The 21,483-nt window shown below is 45.8% G+C and overlaps 1 pseudogene; it reads left to right on the top strand.

The window, feature by feature from the left end:
* The window catches only part of LOC123097131 (uncharacterized), an 88,330-nt pseudogene that overhangs the window by 35,368 nt on the left and 31,479 nt on the right, over positions 1 to 21,483 (top strand).

Genomic DNA, 21,483 nt, shown 5'->3' with positions numbered 1-21,483 from the left:
TCATTAGTTTATACACATGGGATTACTCCTGCATGGGTCAATCACAACATGTGTTTTGTAAAAAAACGCACATTGATGTTGCGTGCAATGCACGAGCATCTTGCTTGTAATTATATAACGCAAATCACGAGCAGGAAGTGACATTTTTTTACACAACCACGTTAACATGGCCACATAAATCACTAGCTAAAGTGTAATACCATTATACTTATATCCTGATGCAAAAGGTTGAGTACATGTCCGAAGAGTAGAGTCGCACACACGCACTTTCTCTCTCGAAATCTCACACACACACCAGTTACGTGACACCCACTTAAGCAGACACGTATGTTACAATTTGTGCACCCGCGGGTACATGTGATGGTGCGCATTTATTTAAGCCGGACGGCGAACCCAAACAGTAGCTGCATTCATTCCCCTCCCACCGCCTCTTCTCTGGTCGCCGTCGCCCAGTAGCCATGGCCCAGCCGAAGGTAATGACATACGCCATACTCCCGCCGGAGCGACGCTTTAATCTGGAAATTTTAGTGGTCATGCATGCATCTTTTTGTGCTAGCACTCCTATATAAGGGTTGACCGGTCGCTTCCCGCGGACGTGCGCGGGCGGTGGAAGAGGAAGGAGAAGGGAAGCGGGCTATGGAGTAACGTCTTTTACCACAATTTCTTACTTCCTCTCTTCCTAAATATTTGTCTTTTTAGAGATTTCAACAAGTGACTACATACGAAACAAAACGAATGAATCTACACTCTAAAATATGTCTACATACATCCGTGTGTGGTAGTCCATTTGAAATATCTAAAAAGACAAATATTTAGGAACAGAGGGAGTAGGAAACTGAGTGCAATAATTGAGTAGTTTTGCAAACTACCAGTACTACACCTGAAACGGTTCAAAACCAATACTCCCTTGCCAGCGCGCGCTTCCCGCGTGAAACAGCCAGCGTCGCCCTGGAGCGTCAGTGCCGCATTAATGCCCGGGCAGAGCGGAGGCGACCTCTCACTGGCGCCAGCTTTGAAGCAGCACGACGACCGAGAGAGTGCCGCTTCCCAGTGCACACGACTGCTCCGCGTCGAGGCTGTCCATCGTGGGGAGCCACACTAACTGCGATGATATGGATCGTTCCATCTATGAAGAACACGTGGGACTGGAACTACGAGACGGACATGTACCCAGGAGTGGACGTACAAACCTGAGTAATGTAGCGCAGTAAGTGAAGTAGAAAGGCACAATAGTATGAACATGCGTGGCGTATAGGCATTTGTCTCTTACTACATACCACTAAATGTTGTACGTGCAATGCACGGTGATGTTATGGAGTACGTGCCTAAGTACTCTACTACTACTATATTAATTGGAGGCACATATTAGGTTTTATATTTGTTTACGTGTATGCCCCGAGATCTTCCAACTTGACGTGTCTTTCTCCCCGGGTCGCACTTTGTATCATTCATACCACTAGTACTACTACTACTACGTGTGGTCTCCGACCCAGAAGTGGAAGAAGTGGAGACGCTCTACCACGCTGTTCATGTCCCACTCCTTTCGCTGACGTGTGGGACATCCAGCACGTGCCGTGTTTGGCACTCCTTCATTGTAAGAGTTGAAACGCTAGCATTCATCAGAAAAATAATATAAATCAGCAGTGATACTATAGCACGCGGTTTCCTTGCTCCTCGATATCGGAAAGAATACTTCTGTTCGCCAACATGTGGGATGTCGACCATCCTGGTCCACTTGCCATGCACGTAGAACTCCAAGGGAGAGTCACCCCGGTTGCCGCGCCGCAGTAATAATGACTAATGAGCCGTCAAATCACAGGCCCAACCTTTCCCGCTGTGAAGTTGCTCAGACGAAGGAACCATCATGACTTCATTGAATTCCGCTTCTTGAAGAAAACTATTGTACCAGCAGTACTGCTAGCTACAGTAGTTACTCTAGCAGAGGCCTCCTTTCGTTCATAGGATAGGAATTTTATAGGAAAATGAAAATCATAGGAAGTGAGATGACATGCATCTCAATTCCTATAGAGAATGAGATGCATTTGATGCATAGGATAGGAATTTTTCCATTGAGTCTAGGCTAATGTACTGGTAATTTGCTCTAAAAACCACAGTAGTAAATAGTAGTACTGGTACATGCTCGTACTCAGACACAGACACACACACTAACTACTAGTACAACTACTTCTCACATGCTGGCCAGACGCCGTCGTTCTCCTTCCCGGCTTTATCGGCGACACCCCACCGTGCTTGGATCTCCGCCGACCTTCCGCAGCAGCGCGTGCGTCCTCTTCTTTCTTGTGGCGGCGGGCCTCTCTTTTCTTGAGTGCTTTCTGACTTCTCCGCTCCCTCTGTGCGGCCTTGGCCGCCTCTTGCTCTACCTCCCATTCGGCCTTGGCGGCTTCAAATTCCGCCCACGTAGGTGTGAGGTCGCAAGCGGCAATGAACTCGGCACGACACGATGCCATCGCTTCCCTACCATTTTGTGTGCGGTTGTGGGCGGCGAGGAACTCGGCGCGGCGGGATGCCATCGCTTCCATACCGGTTAGTGTGCGGCGCGGTGGCATGAGCGACGCTTGGTGAGAGCTCTGGGGTGGAGTGTGCTGATAACCATATAGTGCATTGGTTTGTCGAGAGCTCAAGGACAGAAGACGAAGGAAATTTGGATTCCCCTTCAATCCTGGTCATTTATTACCGAGTAAAATGCATTGGCGGTCATCGAACTTGTGCTGATAGCTCACTTTGATCATTATATTATACGTGATGCACACATTAGCGCACACCGTCCATAGAGGCAAGTAGCATGTACGCGTGCAGACACTCACACTCACGCTGTCAAACTATGCTAATGCATGCATGGCGCAACGCAAACGGCGAGCCCGTCACCTGCGCGCCCCGGCGGTGCCTGACATTACTGTTTAGACGTTTGATGGAGGCCTCCGCGAACGCCGACCATGTATTCACCTGGCTCAACACCAACGGTCATACTCGGGACTCGGCACCTTGCTCATGTATATCGTCCATCACAACGACAATATATAAAACAGCCTAGCTAGAGAGGGTACTATGGTACAGAGTATGTACTATCGTGAGCGACCGATCATAGTGCCACTGCACACGAGTGTGTGTCTGATCGATTCGTCCATTATTCGTAAGTTATGCATGGTTGTGTGGTGTCTAATGGTGGTCGTCGAAGGCTAGCTGGCGACAAGACCGGTTGCATGGGCGCCTGGTTGTCAATACGTTCCACATACACTTCAAAGGCTCGTCATCCATGAGTTCACATTTTACCAGCACGCCAGCGTCTCACCGCCCTGGCCTACCGACACCCCTTCCATCGCTAGCGCGCGCTTCCCGCCTGAAACGGTCACCGTCTCTCCAGAACGTCAATGCCGCATTCACCAGACTTAACTCCAGGTGCAGTTGGTGTGTCACTGACATGCGGGCCAGATGCCCATTGGGCCCACATGTCACTGACCCAACGCACCTGCAATTAAGTCACTGAAGCAGCGTTTGCATTCATGCCCGACGAACCTACTCCGGCGCCAACCGTCCATCCGTCTGCCACGGCTCATTGCCATTCGCCCGCTATATTAACTTGAGCCCCAGCTCCCAGCCATAGCCAAAGACCCACACTCATTCTCCTCTGGTCCCTTCCATCTATCGGCACCATTCCAACCATGGCCTCCTGGCGCTCCAAAGCTCTCTTGGACGTACTGTCACAGGAGCAGACGAAGGACATCGGCGGCTCTGCTCCGGGCGCACTCCAAAGCTCTCATTGTAAGTTGGTCGGACGAAGGAACCATTATGACTTTGTTGAATTCCGCTTCTTCAAGAAAACTTACTGTACCCGCAATACTGCTACCACACGCGAAGACTGGACGACACTGTACCACATCATATCACTAAAACCCACTAGGCCAAACTAGCCCACCTAGGATTTGTACTCCCTCTGTTTCAAAGTTAGTAGTACAAAGTTGAGTCATCTATTTTGGAACGGAGGGAGTACGTCTCTGTACTGCTATGATTTTGTGTTGTACGTCTCTGTACTTTTGCTACGATTTTACTACCCTATGAACCAAATGAGGCCTGAATGTATCCGTGTCGACTATTGTCTGATCGATCGCTAAGCCTACAATTTTAGGAGCTTGGGCTATTGGCCGATCAACGGCGGATAAGTATAAGCGTACCACGAGCTCATCAGCCCCAATGTTTCTCTTCGGTGAGTGTTTTGAAAGTACTATAGCTGGCACAGTAGCTAGCCTACTAACACCAGGAATCATCAAACAAGCCCTGCTGATATGATAAACAGTTCGAACTTACATCTAAGCATGCGATATATTACATCAAAAGCTGGTGAGGATACATCTGTTTCCATAACTCGGAGAGGGTTCGCATGATTCACTATCAAACAAAAGTAGCAAGTACCGCCCACACAAGACAGTGCACTAGCCCTAAGATGGTTTGATAACACACATCGTTCTGGTAATTAAACACATGGCAATGCAAACTACCCTGAAGGATTAGCGCGACCAACTATTTCTTGTCATCGATCTCTCGGGCAATGACCACAACACGGACAGCGGCATGTGAATCGATCTCTGGGGCGATGTCCACAAGACTGACCGCGACACCGGAATTGATCTCTGGGGCGATGTCCACAGGATGGACAGTGGCATTGGAATCGATCTCCGGGGCGATGTCAACAGGATGGACCGCGACATCGAAAACGATCTCTGGGGCGTTGTCCACAGGACGGGCCACGACCTCGGAAACATCAAGGACGTCCACCGGCACCTGCACAACACTAACATATTAGCAAGCACATTGCAAATAATCAAAAACCACAATTATGGTAAGCCATTATTTTTTTACCTTGTGCAGCTCACCGGGGGATCCCATCCCTCCAGGGGCCATCTCCTCGTCCTCGATGGGGGCCATCACCTTGCCAGGGGAACACTGCTTCTCAACGGCGACTATCTCCTCAAACTCGGCCTTGAGCCTCGCATAAGTGGCCATTAGAGTTTCTGGGGTAGGCACGGTGGGGCCCTTGCTGTTCTTCCAACTTTCTTTGAGGAGTTCGTCCGCCAACGTCGTCAACTCTTTGGCCAGTGCTTGTTTCTTGGAGTTCTTCGTCTCCATGGGTTGGCCCGCCAACATGGTCAACTCGTTGGTCGGTGCTCGCTTCCTGGAGATCGCTGTCTCAAGTGGGTTGTCCACCGGCAACTCTTTGCCTAGTGCTCCAGGATCCATCAATGAACTGACAAACAAAAAGCAATCGAAAGGAAACCACAATCGCAATGAAAACGGGAAAAGAATAGGTTGTGAGAATTGGTCGGTGCTTCGCAAAAAGAAGATTCTTGGAATGAAAATATAGCAGCATCACTGATTCACCCACCTTTCCTTCGTCGGTACAGAAGAAAAATGGCAGAAGTGAGTAGCCTGGAGTGAGGTTTTCTTCAAGAAAGGGAAGAAAGGGCTTCAACGAGCGTTCCAGTGAAATGATGGTTGCTTCGTCCATTCCTACTTCGAGGGCACTTTACCACTGCTGGTAAAGGTGGGTTTTGTGATATGACGGGTCATGACAGCCACACCGGGGTGACCGGTGAGTCTCGACTGTAGCACCTCGCTTTGATTTGGTGGATGGCACGCAGGCCCGGATGCTTTATGTCCCGCATGTAAATAGAGCGGCTGTCATATAGGAGTGCTCAATATTGTGAACCGCGACCAAGGCAGAGAGGAAAATGAGAGAACTATGTAATTAATGCATGAGTTTAATTAGGGTAGTTTTGTAAAGTACGAGATACATTCCTCCAATCACAAAATGCCTTGGTTGATGAGATTTGAGATTTGAGCCAGTACTCCACCCAGTGTAGTCTAGTCACTTGTTGAAATCTCTAGAAAGGCAAATACTGCTTTCCGGTTTAGAGGGCTATACTAGCAAGTACTACTACAATAGTGGGCTCAAATAGCAATTTTGTCTCATGCAAGAGCCTGGCTATATGCGTGCTCAAAGGCTCCGCACCACGCCCCACCCCTACACAAAGACTGCCACGCGAGAGTTCGCAATTGCCACGTTCGGGTTGCCCTTGGCTCTTCGCCTCTTCGAGAAGACGAACAATGATGTTACTACTAATTCTACAGTATCGAATCCACTGCTGCATGTCCGTCCACCGCGTGCGGGAGGGATAGCCACCGCGCGCATGGACGAGGGAGAAGGCGTATAGTAGTAAAATCAAGCTTGTCCTCGTTGTACGAGTTGACGCGAAACATCATAGCACTGGCCCCACATGGTTGCCTCTAAACTTGGTTGAAAGACCCGCAGTGTACAATACTCCATTTGCTGCAACCTCTAACATTTACCCCACCACAAATTAAAATATATATTCCTGTCTTGACCAGATGAGCGTGCAAACTAGAATCACCAGGATGATAGGTAGGGCCAGAAGATTATTTTAATAAAAAAAGCATGGAGCCGACCCCAACGATTTTAAGCTTACACGGACGGTACACGCTATCCTAAACTACTCTACACATGAAACTGCCACACGAGCGTCCGGGTTGCGCTTGGCTCTTCGCCTCTTCGGGAAGTCGAACAATGATGGAGTACTACTGCAGTGGAGGAGTACTACAGTATGCTTCTGGCCATCTGACACCGATTGAACTGCTGCATGTCCACCGCGTGTGGGAGGGAGAGCGTGTAGCGAATGAAAGCTTCTCCTAGTCCTGCCAGCCACCACGCTCATGGGTGAGGGAGGGACGCAGCCTCATTGACTTACTGCTCCTGCCTTTGCTTCTATGACAGGTGGGCCTAACAGGTGGGTGGCCCACCTGTCATGCAGCCAAAGGCAGGTGCGGTTAAGGCGAGAGGGCGTTGTAGTAATCAAACTTCTCGGTCTTGTACGAGTTGACGCGACACATCAACGCACTGCACTCGATATATTTCAATAATTTGCGTTTACCGTTGCATTAGTTACTCCCTCTGTTCCTAAATATAAGTCTTTTTAGACATTTCAAATGGACTACAACATACGGATGTATGTAGACATATTTTAGAGTGTAGATTCACTCATTTTGCTTCGTATGTAGTCACTTGTTGCAATCTCTAAAAAGACTTATATTTGGAAACGGAGGGAGTACAACGCATGCATGCATGCCGTGACTTTCCTTTTGATACTTGCATGTGTTGATTTGATGCACCTTGCCAAATTTTGACTATAAATTTAACTAACCAAATGTTCATGCATGTCACAAAAAATTACGGGGCTGTTTGGATTGTGACTATGTTTGTCTTATGTTGCCACATTATTTTTGCCACACTTGCCTAACTTGAGTTGCTCAAATTGTTAGACCCACTTTGGCTTGCCTAAGGGAATCTTGCCACACTTTTTGTGTCTATGACATGTGGGGTTCACTGCTAATAAAAAATTCTTGTCTTAGGTGTGGCTAGAACCAAACACCCACCTAACTTGGTCAAATTTGCCTAAGGTGAGGTGGCAAGTGGCAATATGTGGCTGGAAACCAAACAGCCCCTACATCATTGAAAACTATGTTCAAATACGAATCAAACGATATAATTTTTGTTAACATGCACTAACATTTTGTCAGTTAAATCTTTGGTCAAAATTTAGCACCAATTACAAAGGGGCCCAATAAATATTGTACTCTCACATTTTGTTTTGAGGATACTCCCACATACTCCATCCGTTCCCAAATATAAGTCTTTTTAGAGATTCTAACAAGTGACTACATACGGAGCAAAATGAACGAATCCATACTTTAAAATATGTCTACATACATCCGTATGTTGTAGTCCATTTGAAATGTCTAAAAAGACTTATATTTAGGAACGGAGGGAGTAGAAAATATAAATAATAATGCATGTTGGGGCAGCCCACGTTTCCGATAATTTTAGCCGTGGGCTTGTTCACAATTTTTACGAGGGGGTGGTTGTTCATTTAATGGAGGGTCTTGTACCAGACTTGAACGATACAAAGTGCGACCTGGCACACCGTAACACCACTTGGAATAAGCGGGTAGCTATCTCAAAAAACAATCAACAACTAAAAAAAGGCGACCTGGCACGTACACAATTTTAAACGATTGTTTTGATGGAGTGAAAAAGGAAAACTACCCCACTACGTATATATAGGCCGGAGCCTCCGCGCTTGCTTGCTAGGGTTGCTCTATTCACACACTCTCATCCTCTCCAGATCTAAACAAGATAGCGGTGGTAACACTGTCTTTCTCCCTTCAAAAAACACTGTCTTTCTATCCTCACCGCTGGTTACAGATCCGGACGTATCCCCCTCCGCCGGTGAAGGGGAGGAGGGGCAGCGTTTAGGCTGTCGTCGGCAGCGAGGGAGGAGACCCACTGCCGGCCGCACCGTTATATCTAGCCGAGCGCTGGCGCGGGAGGTCCTCCGATCCCTTCGTCGTTGCCCTAGTGTGGGCGGATCCGGCCTCCCGCCGCCCACCTATCCACATCCCGACGACCTTCAGGTATATCTTCCTTCGAAAACCGCCTTAGCTCTACTTCCCCAGCTCGCTACGTCGCTGCATGTGCATCATTTTCTGCCTCTCAGCCCCTCTCGATCGGATGGTCCAACGTCACCTATTTTTTTCTTCTATTGTCAGAGGTAAAGCTACATCATGGAGTCGAATCTTGTACTTGGTTCAAACAAGAAATAAAGTGGGGGTGGGGGAATTTAGTATGTACATCGGACTTGGTACAAACAGGAAGGAAAGGGGGTGAAAGTAGTACAGACTGGTCATCCAACCGGTCTCTTGGTCGAAAAGGGAAATATCGGGGTAACGTTGTACACAGTGGTATGACCAGGACTAGATTTGCTATCCACACATAGGAGTAGGTGGCTAGAGTGAACAAAAATGGGACCAACCCAGATATGTTTCTTGGATGTTTGTTTCTCGGGGCAACAAACTCTGAATCACCACTTTATGCCCCTGTTTAGGTACATGGTGCTGGACTGCTGGTGCACCCACTGTCCCATGCCCTTATACCAAATATTTAGTTGTTCTTAATCTAATGCCCCTGGTAAAATGAAGCCATGCCACTGTTATAAGCCATGACAAGTTTAGCCAAATGTTTTTGCCTGTAATTGTTTGAGACTCTGACTGTTTCCATTGTAGCTTTTTGTGCAAACAGGGATATCCATTTCACCAGGTTGCTGTTGTGACCTTTTGGTGCACTGCACAAAACACTTCTTAAAAGAAGTGACTTTTGTGCTGTTTAACTGGAATGTCAGAATGGAACAGTTGATTCATTTCGGTGGAACTGCACAAAGGGAGATATGTGTTCCAATCCTCATCATCCATATTGGCGCCATAACCTTCCTTTAGGTAAGAATGATATTTAATGCATGTGTTCATTTCTATTTTGCGACTCCCATGAGAAAATAATGCTATTGTTTACTAGTACACTTGTACTACCTCACTGACAAAACCAATTCAGAAATAGAAGGCCAATCATGTACTTGGTTTCACCAACTGGTGAGGAGAAAGATAAACAGAGAATGAAGAGGAAGAAGAAGAAGAATAAACAGTGCCAAGGTGATCTTGCTGAAGCCAGAGGCCTTAGTCGAGGCCATTCAAGGGCTCTGGCAACGTCTACCTTACATGTGAGACGATCGTCCAGGGAGCCTTTCCACTTCTGCTGTCTCTCCTGCAAGGTCACTTAATTAATTAGGAGTACTTAAGTACCACTAATTTATTGCTGCCTAATTTTTCTGTCGGAGTTAAACAAATCTTTAGTAGCACCTTATGCTGAATCATGTACGTGTGTATGTTTGTCTATGGAGGTGAATCATATGGTGGAGCAGGGAGGGAATATTATTAGTGTCATGACATAATAGTGCTATTGTTTTGCATGCCAATTTATTGCCATTGGTTTAATGAGGCAGTGTCTTGCGTATTGTCCATCATGAATTTGATGCTACTGTTAGAGTAATATGCTAATGTCTTTCTATCCTTTCTCACCAAGCTAATGAAGGTTTCACCTTGTTCCTACTTGTGCAAACTGGGATCATGTTGTGCCAATCATACATTTTATGGAACTACACAAGACAATACAATGAACTGTATCCCAGCCAGTGCTTTCACTCTGCTGGAAGTTCTTGATAATCTTTCGATATAATCTCAGCACTGGTAAACAAGAGTGATTTCAACCATACATTTGAAGTGCACAAAAATATACACTATTGAGTGATTCTAGTGAGTGCATTATCATCTCTTTTGGGACTACATGAATAAGCTTTTTTCCTCAAGTTTGTACCGGCCTAAGGACTTCATCCATATTAGTTTGTTGTCATCTCTATTTGTATCGTGCTACTGTCATGAGAAACTCCGTTATTTTTGCACGTTAAAGTTTTGCAACCTATGATACATGGCAATGCTTTGAGTGTTGATCTAATTGGCACTGATTAAATAAACAAATACCTCTCTTTAAGCAAGACTACTATGTTGCTAACTTTACCCATTAAGATAATGAGGGTGCTTCTATTTGTTAGTGTATGTTTCATCAACTAGTCCCACTATTACAGTAATCTCACTCTCTCAATATATGTGCCAACAGGGATGCTCGATTTTGGTGGAACTGCACAAAAACTTTGGGTGCTTCATTGCCTCGACAGCTTCCTTCCTTTCCTGTCAGTCGCTAATCTGGGCTTGCATTCTTCCTTTGCTGTCAGTCGCTTGGCTTATCTCGGCTTCCAGTCAAAGGAAATAGTAATTGATATGCTACCTCACACAGGTTGGTACTGGTCTTTATCCTGATTATTGTGCTTGTCATATGTATTGGTAATTTGGTATTGTGCTACTGTTTGCCGATTTCATAAAGGAGTAACTTGGAGCCTGAACTCGCAGGCAAATCATTACATTGGGTGATTTCAGTAGAACTGCACAAAAAGATCAGATGGACAGGTACTTATGCTGCTGCTATGTACTCCAAAGTTCACTCAGACAAGCATCGATGTTGACAAGAAGAAGTGCCTATATTCATTCGAGTATCAACCAGCGTCAACCAGTTGTCAAACTCCAAGTATTAGGAGAGTGAACGCCAAAAATATTGCTTGGCGCATAGCCCAGAAAAACGCAGTCCAGTCTTTGGTCCCAACTTGTGCCTTTTGGTTATCGACACATATGGTAGCGAACTGTATGGCATGGAGTCTAAAGATTCCAGACAAGTTGGTTGACGCGTATATTCATCTGGCACTTAATCAGTCTGCACGCCAGGGATGCTCCATTTCAGTTGAACTGCACAAAAAATTTGGGTGGTTCATTTTCTCAACCGCCTCCTTTCTTGTCTGCAATGTAGAATTTTGGCGAGCTACAGGACCAAGATGAGCCAGTAAACTAGTTGGATGAAAGTAGTGGCCAAGTTCCTCAAACCTCCCTCAGCACGAGGCCACTATTTGAGGATAAACCTACAAGCAAAGTTCAGATTGTATGTGCTGCCTCTTATGTACTCGAAAGTTTACTCGTACAAGCATTAATTTTAGCAAGAAGTACCTCCGACTGAACACCATTTAACAGTCTGTAGCCTAGGTAATTAAAGTTCGTCCATGGATGATATTGGTTGTGATCTCAATCATTTGGATGCATAAACATACTGAACATGTGTATATCTGAATCTTTTTGTGAATTATCTATGAATATTGTCATGTGATCTATCAATCATTTGGATGCATCGACATGCTGAACTTTTGTATATATGAATCTTTTGAGTTGTTGATTGTGAATGTTGGCTATGAATATGAACGTGTCCTATGAACCTGAGTTTGATACGAATGTTTACCTTTTCTGTTGTACTTGTGTGTGAACTTGTTAGTATGCCTACTGTGGGATTTGTGACGTGTGGGTGTCAACGGCACACCTTCTTCCCGAGAAGAATTGCACCTGCTTTGTTAGGGTAGCAACGGTGCATCAGCTCTTTTTAATCTTTTTGCTCTGTCTTCCCCCCTCGCCCGCTCAACCCCTGTCGTAATGTTTTTGGCCTCAAAACAAACATAGTACTGCGTTGTTTTTGGGGCTTGATGAAAAATCGAGTGCTGGTTTGTGTAGGTTGGCCCACGCAGCAAATGGGATGCTGGTCCACCACGGACTGGGAGGCTAAAAATACAAGTTGTATGGTGCAGGGGCAAGTAAAAAAACGCCATCGAGAGCCATCCACTGAAGAAAAAAAATCGCTCCTGATGTGCTTGTTCAGTCGCGCCGCCGACCCCCTCTTTAATCCAGTTCGCTCGGGGATCTAGCTGGCATAATTTTTTTCTAGAGGGCGAACAAGTATCAGCTAGGCCTAGGTTTTGTTTTTTAACATGCGTAGCCCACGACATACGGAGACAGTGGTTTCAACTTATTTTTTGAGGTCCATACCGGCCTATGGGATTTTTCTTAAAGATCGGCAGCCCAATGTATTTTTCTTAATAAAACGCAGACCTCTGTTCTATTTATCTATATATAAGAATAATAATGTTGTCTCCAATTTATGTTTTCCCTTCTAACCACATTATATATATTTATATTATTACTATTATCGTATATTTTATAGAGAATTATATATACATTATAAAAACATCCCACGTGTTATTAACTTATAAAAGTAAATGTTTAGCAGAAGTTGGGAAGGAAAATCCTGGTTGTTTTTGACTCACAGCCAAGGAAAATCCTGGTGATTGCATACAAAAGCTTGCAAAGATTTTAGGGACCAATGTAATAATAACGCGCTCATTTTAATTTTGAGCAATAACTCGCTAATTTTTAATTTTATATATAAAAAATGTGTCGCTCTGGTTTATATTTTGATATTAATTGCTCCTTCTAACCTAACATTATATATAGAACGAGCCCAACTAATTCGTATATTTCAGGAAAGTGCAAATGGGCTGGGATTTCTTAGAAAATATAAATGGGCCGCATTGGCGCGAAGTTATTTGTTCACCCAACCCAGCAAATGGACAAAACATGGGTTAAATATATGCCACATTTTTGCAGGCTGACATGTGGGCCAATACGTCGAAGCCTACGCAGGGCGTTGTCAACTTGGTCAACAGATGATTATGACATCCACAGCCATTGGATTTATATCCAACGGCCGGCATGCACCTTCAATCTCTCGTCTTCTTCCTCCAGCGTCGCCGGGATCGCCTGGTTCGGCCTCCGGCGGCTAGCGGCTCTGCTTAGCACGCATCACTGCGAAGCGCTACCCCATCGCCGGCCAGGCTATCCCTCCACCCCTCCACACCTCCTGTTATTCTCCACCGACTGCCGCCCCATGCCACACCAGAACTAGTTATAACCCTTCTCCTCGTCTCAATCTCCGGGTCATTCCCGTCCGGGGCCTCGCCGTCGTCCACCGCCTCGCTGCGCTCGGTGCGGCGTGGTCAACAAACGAGAGTCATCGGAAGAGGACTGTACGTGGAGAGTGCTACCTCTTGAGCACAGCGTTGGTTTTCCCTTGAAGAGGAAAGGGTGATGCAGCAAAGTAGCGTAAGAATTTCCCTCAGTTTTTGAGAACCAAGGTATCAATCCAGTAGGAGGCCACGCTCAAGTCCCTCGTACCTACACAAACAAATAAGAACCTTGCAACCAACGCGATAAAGGGGTTGTCAAGCCCTTCACGACCACTTGTAAAAGTGAGATCTGATAGAGATGATAAGATAATATTTTTGGTATTTTTATGATAAAGACTAAAAGTAAAGAAAGCAAAATAAAGTAGATCGGAAACTTATATGATGGAAAATAGACCCGGGGGCCATAGGTTTCACTAGTGGCTTCTCTCAAGATAGCATAAGTATTACGGTGGGTGAACAAATTACTATCGAGCAATTGATAGAATTGAGCACAGTTATGAGAATATCTAGGTATGATCATGTACATAGGCATCACGTCCGCGACAAGTAGACCGACTCCTGCCTGCATCTACTACTATTACTCCACACATCGACCGCTATCCAGCATGAAACTAGAGTATTAAGTTCATAAGAACAGAGTAACGCATTAAGTAAGATGACATGATGTAGAGGGATGAACTCAAGCAATATGATATAAACCCCATCTTTTTATCCTCGATGGCAACAATACAATACGTGTCGTTTCCCTTTCTGTCAGTGGGATCGATCACCGCAAGATTGAACCCAAAGCTAAGCACTTCTCCCATTGCAAGAAAGATCAATCTAGTAGGCCAAACCAAACTGATAATTCGAAGAGACTTGCAAAGATAACCAATCATACATAAAAGAATTCGGAGAAGATTCAAATATTGTTCATAGATAATCTTGATCATAAACCCACAATTCATCGGATCTCGACAAACACACCGCAAAAGAAGATTACATCGAATAGATCTCCAAGAAGATCGAGGAGAACTTTGTATTGAGATCCAAAGAGAGAGAAGAAGCCATCTAGCTAATAACTATGGACCCGAAGGTCTGAGGTAAACTACTCACACATCATCGGAGAGGCTATGGTGTTGATATAGATCGAAGCCCTCCGTGATCAATGCCCCATCCGGTGGAGCACCGGAAAAGGCCCCAAGATGGGATCTCATGAGTACAGAAGGTTGCGGCGGTGGAAATAGGGTTTCGTGGTGCTCCTGGATGTTTTCGGGGTCCGTAGGTATATATAGGAGGAAGAAGTAGGTCGGTGGAGCCACGAGGGGCCCACAAGGGTGGAGGGCGCGCCCAGGGGGGTAGGCGTGCCCCCTGCCTCATGGCCTCCTCGTTGGTTGCTTGACGTCCACTCCAAGTCCTCTGGATCACGTTTGTTCCGAAAATCACGTTCCCGCAGGTTTCATTCCGTTTGGACTCCGTTTGATATTCTTTTTCTGCGAAACACTGAAATAGGCAAAAAACATCAATTTGGCTGGGCCTCCGGTTAATAGGTTAGTCCCAAAAATAATATAAAAGTGTATGATAAAGCCCATTAAACATCCAAAACAGATAATATAATAGCATCGAACAATCAAAAATTATAGATACGTTGGAGATGTATCAGAGAGCCTGACGGCTGGAACCCACGAGGTCCATGGTCGCACGCAAGGAAAGTTCCTCCTTATTAAGCTGAAAAAAAAATGTTTCCTCCCGCTGACAGCTGGGACCCACCGGCTGTATCTTTGCACGGGAGGAAGTGCCTCCGTGTTATGCAAAAAAATTATACCTCCCGTGACAGCTGGGACCTGTCAGATTTGGTGGCTGACTTGTGGGCCTACTAAGCGGACGCGTACGCAGGGCTTTGTCAACTTAATCAACAAATAATTCTAGCAGCTGGACCGTTGGCTGTTAATCCAACAGCCGTGCTCCTTCTTCAACCTCTATTCTTGCTCCTGTCTCCCGTGGGTGGCACCGCGGCAGTGCTGCCGCGCACCCGGACCAGTCAAGTTTCCCACTCGTCTCCATCTGCGACTCCACTGCCGCGTCTTCCCCATCTCCGGGTCATTCCAGACTGGGGCCTCGCCGTCGTCCATCGGCCTTGGTGCGCTCAGCACGGTGTGGTCAACGTGGTCAACAACCAAGAGTCATCGGAAGATGACTGTACATGAGAGGCTGACAGTGGGGACGCACCACGCCCATGGGCGCATGCATGCAACTGCATCCTTTTTACCCTGAAAAATAATGTTTTCTCCCCCTGACTGCTGGAACCCACCAGCTACATCTTCGCACACAAATTAGTGCATCCATATTACGGGCAAAAAAATGATTCGTCCCCTGACTGCTGGGACCCACCAGCTACATCCTCGCACGCAAGGAAGTGCCTGACAGTCGGGACCCACCTAGTCGAAGCGTACGTAGCGTTGTCATTCTGGTCGCGAACGTGTACGTACATACTGGTCGATCGGTCTGTCTGCAGGCTGCAGCGATGAACCGTGGTCGTGCAAGGAAGGGCACATGTCGTAGTAGAGGCGCGCACGTGTCGTAGTAGAGGCGCGCACGTAGCATGTACATGTACATACAGCGGCCAGGGTGCAAGAAAGAAAATACGGCCATGTACGTACATACGGGCGGGGTCTCGAACGCCTAGTCGCGCATACGTACGGCCAGGGCTCGTGTACATGGCTGGGTCGGAACGGAGAAACTGCGTCGTCGTCGTGTTCATGGGGAGGCAACGGAATGCGTCATGTTCATCGGGAGGCAACGGAACGCGTACTGTTCATCGGGAGCCAACCAGCTTGGACGGAACAGCCGATGGAAACGAGGCCTGGCGTTCCGCAGAACGGAGGAAACGGCCTTGTGTTCGACCGGCCACGGTCGAAACGGGATCCTGTTCATCGGGAGGGGTCTGGTGTACGGCAAAACGGAGGAAACGGACTTCTGTTGGACCTCCTACGGTGGAAATGGGGTCCTGTTGATCGGGAGGGGTGTGGCGTACCGCAAAACTGAGGAAACGGACTTGTGTTGGAGCGCTACGGTCGAAACGGGGGTCCTGTTCATCGGGAGGGGTGTGGCGTACCGCAAAACGGGACTCCACAGGATACTATTCATCTCCACCGTCGACCTCCTCCAGCCTCCACGGGCTACTATTCATCCACCGTCGACCTCCTCCAGCCTCCACCAGCGACTGTTCATCCACGGGCTCCTGTTCATGCAGCCTCCACCGCTCCTCCACTAGCTACTATTCAACCAGCCCTCTCCACGGGGTCCTGTTCAACCACCCCTCCACGGGCTACTGTTCATCCAGCCCTCCACCGGCTACTGTTCAACCAGCCCTCCACGGGGTCGTTCTGTTCATCCAGCCCTCCACGGGGTCCTGTTCATCCACGCCTCCACCGGCTCGATCGATCGGGGTACTGTTCACTCAGCGGCAACGGCCTCTACTACCACGGGGTCCTGTTCATCCAACCCCCCACCGGGAACTGTTCATCCAAACCCCCCAACAATGCTCACTGTTCATCCAGAGGTAGCATCGATCGGCTTCAGTTAGCAATAGTAGCGAAGGAATCACTCGGGTTCAGTTAACAACAAGGGATCGATCGATCGCTCGGGTTCAGTAACGCGTAGCCTGCAGTGCAATCGCTTGGGTTCAGTTAGAGCCCAACGCCTCGCTCAGGTTCAGTTAGAGCCCAGTGCCTCGCACACATGCGCGTACGTACGAGAGAAACGCGCATCGCTCGGCCCCCGACCACCCACCGTAACCGGGAACTCCCCGATATTTTCCTCGCCCTCGCTTCTACCACGGTTTTTTCCGTCATGGACGGCCCAAAGAATGTGATGCAGCTGCGTCTCCGGCCCGCCCAGGACGAAAAGTCCATTTTCTATCATGATTTTTTGTCATAGAAGTAGGACCCAACCACATCTATGATGATACCGGGTTTTGTCACAATTATCGTCATAGAAGTGTCATAAGTATGACAAAAAAATCGTTCGGTATAAAATGCCACGGATGTGTCTTTTTTTTGTAGTGAAGGTGTCAAGCCAGTGACGATGGAGATCATGACGGTGCTTTGGAGATGGAGATCAAAGGCACAAGAAGATGATGGCCATATCGTGTCACTTATTTTGATTGCATGTGATGTTTATCTTTTATGCATCTTATTTTACTTAATACGGAGGTAGCATTGTAAGATGATCTCTCGCTAAATTTCAAGGTATAAGTGCTATCCCTGAGTATGCACTATTGCTACAGTTCGCCGTGCTGAGACACCACGTGATGATCGGGTGTGATAAGCTCTACGTTCACATACAACGTGTGCAAGCCAGTTTTGCACACGCAGAATACTCGTGTTAAACTTGACGAGCCTAGCATATGCAGATATGGCCCCGGAACACGGAGACCGAAAGGTCGAACTTGAATCATATTGTAGATACGATCAACATAGTGATGTTCACCATTGAAAGCTACTCCACCTCAAGTGATGATCGGACATGGTTTCGTTGATATGGATCACGTGATCATTTAGATGACTAGAGGGATGTCTATCTAAGTGGGTGTTCTTAAGTAATATGATTAATTGGACTTTAATTTATCATGAGCTTAGTACCTGATAGTTTTTTGCATATCTATGTTGTTGTAGATCAATGGCCCGTGCTACCGTTCCTTTGAATTTTAATGCGTTCCTAGAGAAAGCTAAGTTGAAAGATGATGGTAGCAACTACACGGATTGGGTCCGTAACTAGAGGATTATCCTCATTGCTGCACAGAAGAATTATGTCCTAGAAGCACCGCTAGGTGCAAGACCCGCTGCAGGAGAAACTCCGGACGTTATGAATGTCTGGCAGAGCAAAGCTGATGACTACTCGACAGTTCAGTGTGCCATGCTTTACGGCTTAGAACTGGGACTTCAATGATGTTTTGAACGTCCTGGAGCATATGAGATGTTCCAGGAGTTGAAGTTAATATTTCAAGCAAATGCCCGGATTGAGAGATATGAAGTCTCCAATAAGTTCTATAGCTGCAAGATGGAGGTGAATAGTTCTGTCAGTGAACATATACTCAGAATGTCTGGGTACCACAACCACTTGACTCAACTGGCAGTTAATCTTCCTGATGATAGTGGCATTGATAGAGTTCTTCAATCACTGCCACCAAGCTACAAAAGCTTCGTGATGTACTATAATATGCAAGGGATGAATAAGACAATTCCCGAGCTCTTCGCGATGCTAAAGGCTGCGGAGGAAGAAATCAAGAAGGAGCGTCAAGTGTTGATGGTTAGCAAGACCACTAGTTTCAAGAAAAAGGGCAAAGGGAAGAAGGGGAACTTCAAGAAGAACGGCAAGCAAGTTGCTGCTCAAGTGAAGAAACCCATGTCTGGACCTAAGCCGGAAACTGAGTTCTTCTACTGCAAAGAGACTGCTCACTGGAAGCGGAACTGCCCCAAGTATTTGGCGGATAAGAAGGATGGCAAAGTGAAAGGTATATTTGATATACATGTTATTGATGTGTACCTTACTAATGCTCGTAGTAGCGCCTGGGTATTTGATATTGGTTCTGTTGCTGATATTTGCAACTCGAAACAGGGGCTATGGATTAAACGAAGATTGGCTAAGGACGAGGTGATGATGCGCGTGGGAAATGGTTCCAAAGTCGATGTGATCGCCGTCGGCATGCTACCTCTACATCTACCGCCAGGATTAGTTTTAGACCTGAATAATTGTTATTTGGTGCCAGCGTTGAGCATGAACATTATATCTAGATCTTGTTTGATGCTAGATGGTTATTCATTTAAATCAGAGAATAATGGTTGTTCTATTTATATGAGTAATATCTTTTATGGACATGCACCCTTGAAGAGTGGTCTATTTTTGTTGAACCTCGATTGTAGTGATACACATATTCATAATATTGAAGCCAAAAGATGAAAGGTTAATAATGATAGTGCAACTTATTTGTGGCACTGCCGTTTAGGTCATATTGGTGTAAAGCGCATGAAGAAACTCCATGCTGATGGGCTTTTGGAATCATTTGATTATGAATCTCTTGATGCTTGCGAACCATGCCTCATGGGCAAGATGAGTAAGACTCCATTCTCCAGAACAATGGGGCGAGCAACTGACTTATTGGAAATAATACATACGGATGTATGCGGTCCAATGAGTGTTGAGGCTCGCAGCGGGTATCGTTATTTTCTGACCTTCACAGATGATTTAAGCAGATATGGGTATATCTACTTGATGAAACATAAGTCTGAAACATTTGAAAAGTTCAAAGAATTTCAAAGTGAAGTAGAAAATCATCGTAACAAGAAAACAAAGTTTCTACAATCTGGTCGTGGAGGAGAATATTTGAGTTATGAGTTTGGTCTTCATTTGAAAAAATGCAGAATAGTTTCGCAACTCATGCCACCTAGAACACCACAATGTAATGGTGTGTCCGAACGTCGTAACCATACTTTATTAGATATGGTGCGATCTTATGATGTCTCTTACTGATTTACCACTATCATTTTGGGGTTATGCTTTAGAGACAGCTGCATTCACGTTAAATAGGGCACCATCTAAGTCCGTTGACACGACACCATATGAACTGTGGTTTAGCAAGAAACCCAAGCTGTCGTTTCTTAAAGTTTGGGGTTGTGATGCTTATGTGAAAAAGCTTCAACCTGATAAGCTGGAACCCAAATTGGAGAAATGTGTCTTCATAGGATACCCAAAGGAGACTGTTGGGTACACCTTCTATCACACATCCGAAGGCAAGATATTCGTTGCTAAGAATGGATATTTTCTAGAGAAGGAGTTTCTCTCGAAAGAAGTGAGTGGGAGGAAAGTAGAACTTGATGAGGTAATTGTACCTTCTCCTGAATTGGAAGGTAGTTCATCACAGAAATCAGTTCCAGTGATTCTTACACCAATTAATGAGGAAGTTAATGATGATGATCATGAAACTTCAGATCAAGTTACTACCGAACCTTGTAGGTCAACCAGCGTACGATCCGCACCAGAGTGGTACGGTAATCCTGTTCAGGACATCATGTTACTAGATCATGACAAACCTACGAACTATGAGGAAGCGATGATGAGCCCAGATTCCGCGAAATGGCTTGAGGCCATGAAATCTGAGATGGGATCCATGTATGAGAACAAACTGTGGACTTTGGTTGACTTGCCCGATGATCGGCAAGCCATAGAGAATAAATGGATCTTCAAGAAGAAGACTGACGCTGACGGTAATGTTATTGTCTACAAAGCTTGACTTGTTGCAAAAGGTATTCGACAAGTTCAAGGAGTTGAGTACGATGAGACCTTCTCACCCGTAGTGATGCTTAAGTCTGTCCGAATCATGTTAGCAATTGCCGCATTTTATGATTATGAAATTTGGCAAATGGATGTCATAACTCTATTCCTTAATGGATTTCTTAAAGAAGAGTTGTATATGATGCAACCAGAAGGTTTTGTTGATCCTGAAGGTGCTAACAAAGTGTGCAAGCTCCAGCGATCCATTTATGGACTGGTGCAAGCCTCTCGGAGTTGGAATATACGCTTTGATAGTGTGATCAAAGCATAGGGTTCTATACAGACTTTTGGAGAAGTTGTATTTACAAGAAAGTGAGTGGGAGCTCTGTAGTATTTCTAATATTATATGTGGATGACATATTGTTGATTGAAAATGATACATAATTTTTGGATAGCATAAAAGGATACTTGAATAAGAATTTTTCAATAAAAGACCTCGGTGAAGCTGCTTATATATTGGACATCAAGATCTACAGAGATAGATCAAGACGATTAATTGGACTTTCACAAAGCACATACCTTGATAAAATTTTGAATAAGTTCAAAATGGATCAGTCAAAGAAAGGGTTCTTGCCTGTGTGACAAGGTGTTAAGTTGAGTGAGACTCAATGCCCGACCATTGCGGAAGATAGAGAGAAAATGAAAGTCATTCCCTATGCTTCAGCCATAGGTTCTATCATATATGATATGCTGTGTACCAGACCTATTGTGTACCTCACCATGAGTTTGGCAAGAGGGCACAATAGAGATCCAGGAGTGGATCAATAGATAGCGGTCAAAATTAACCTTAGAGGACTAAGGAAAT

This window comes from Triticum aestivum, chromosome 4D, assembly GCF_018294505.1.
Source record: "Triticum aestivum cultivar Chinese Spring chromosome 4D, IWGSC CS RefSeq v2.1, whole genome shotgun sequence".
In the NCBI taxonomy this organism is placed as follows: domain Eukaryota; kingdom Viridiplantae; phylum Streptophyta; class Magnoliopsida; order Poales; family Poaceae; genus Triticum; species Triticum aestivum.
The sequence above is the reverse complement of the archived record's forward strand: the minus strand, read 5'-3'. Positions and strand labels throughout refer to the sequence as shown.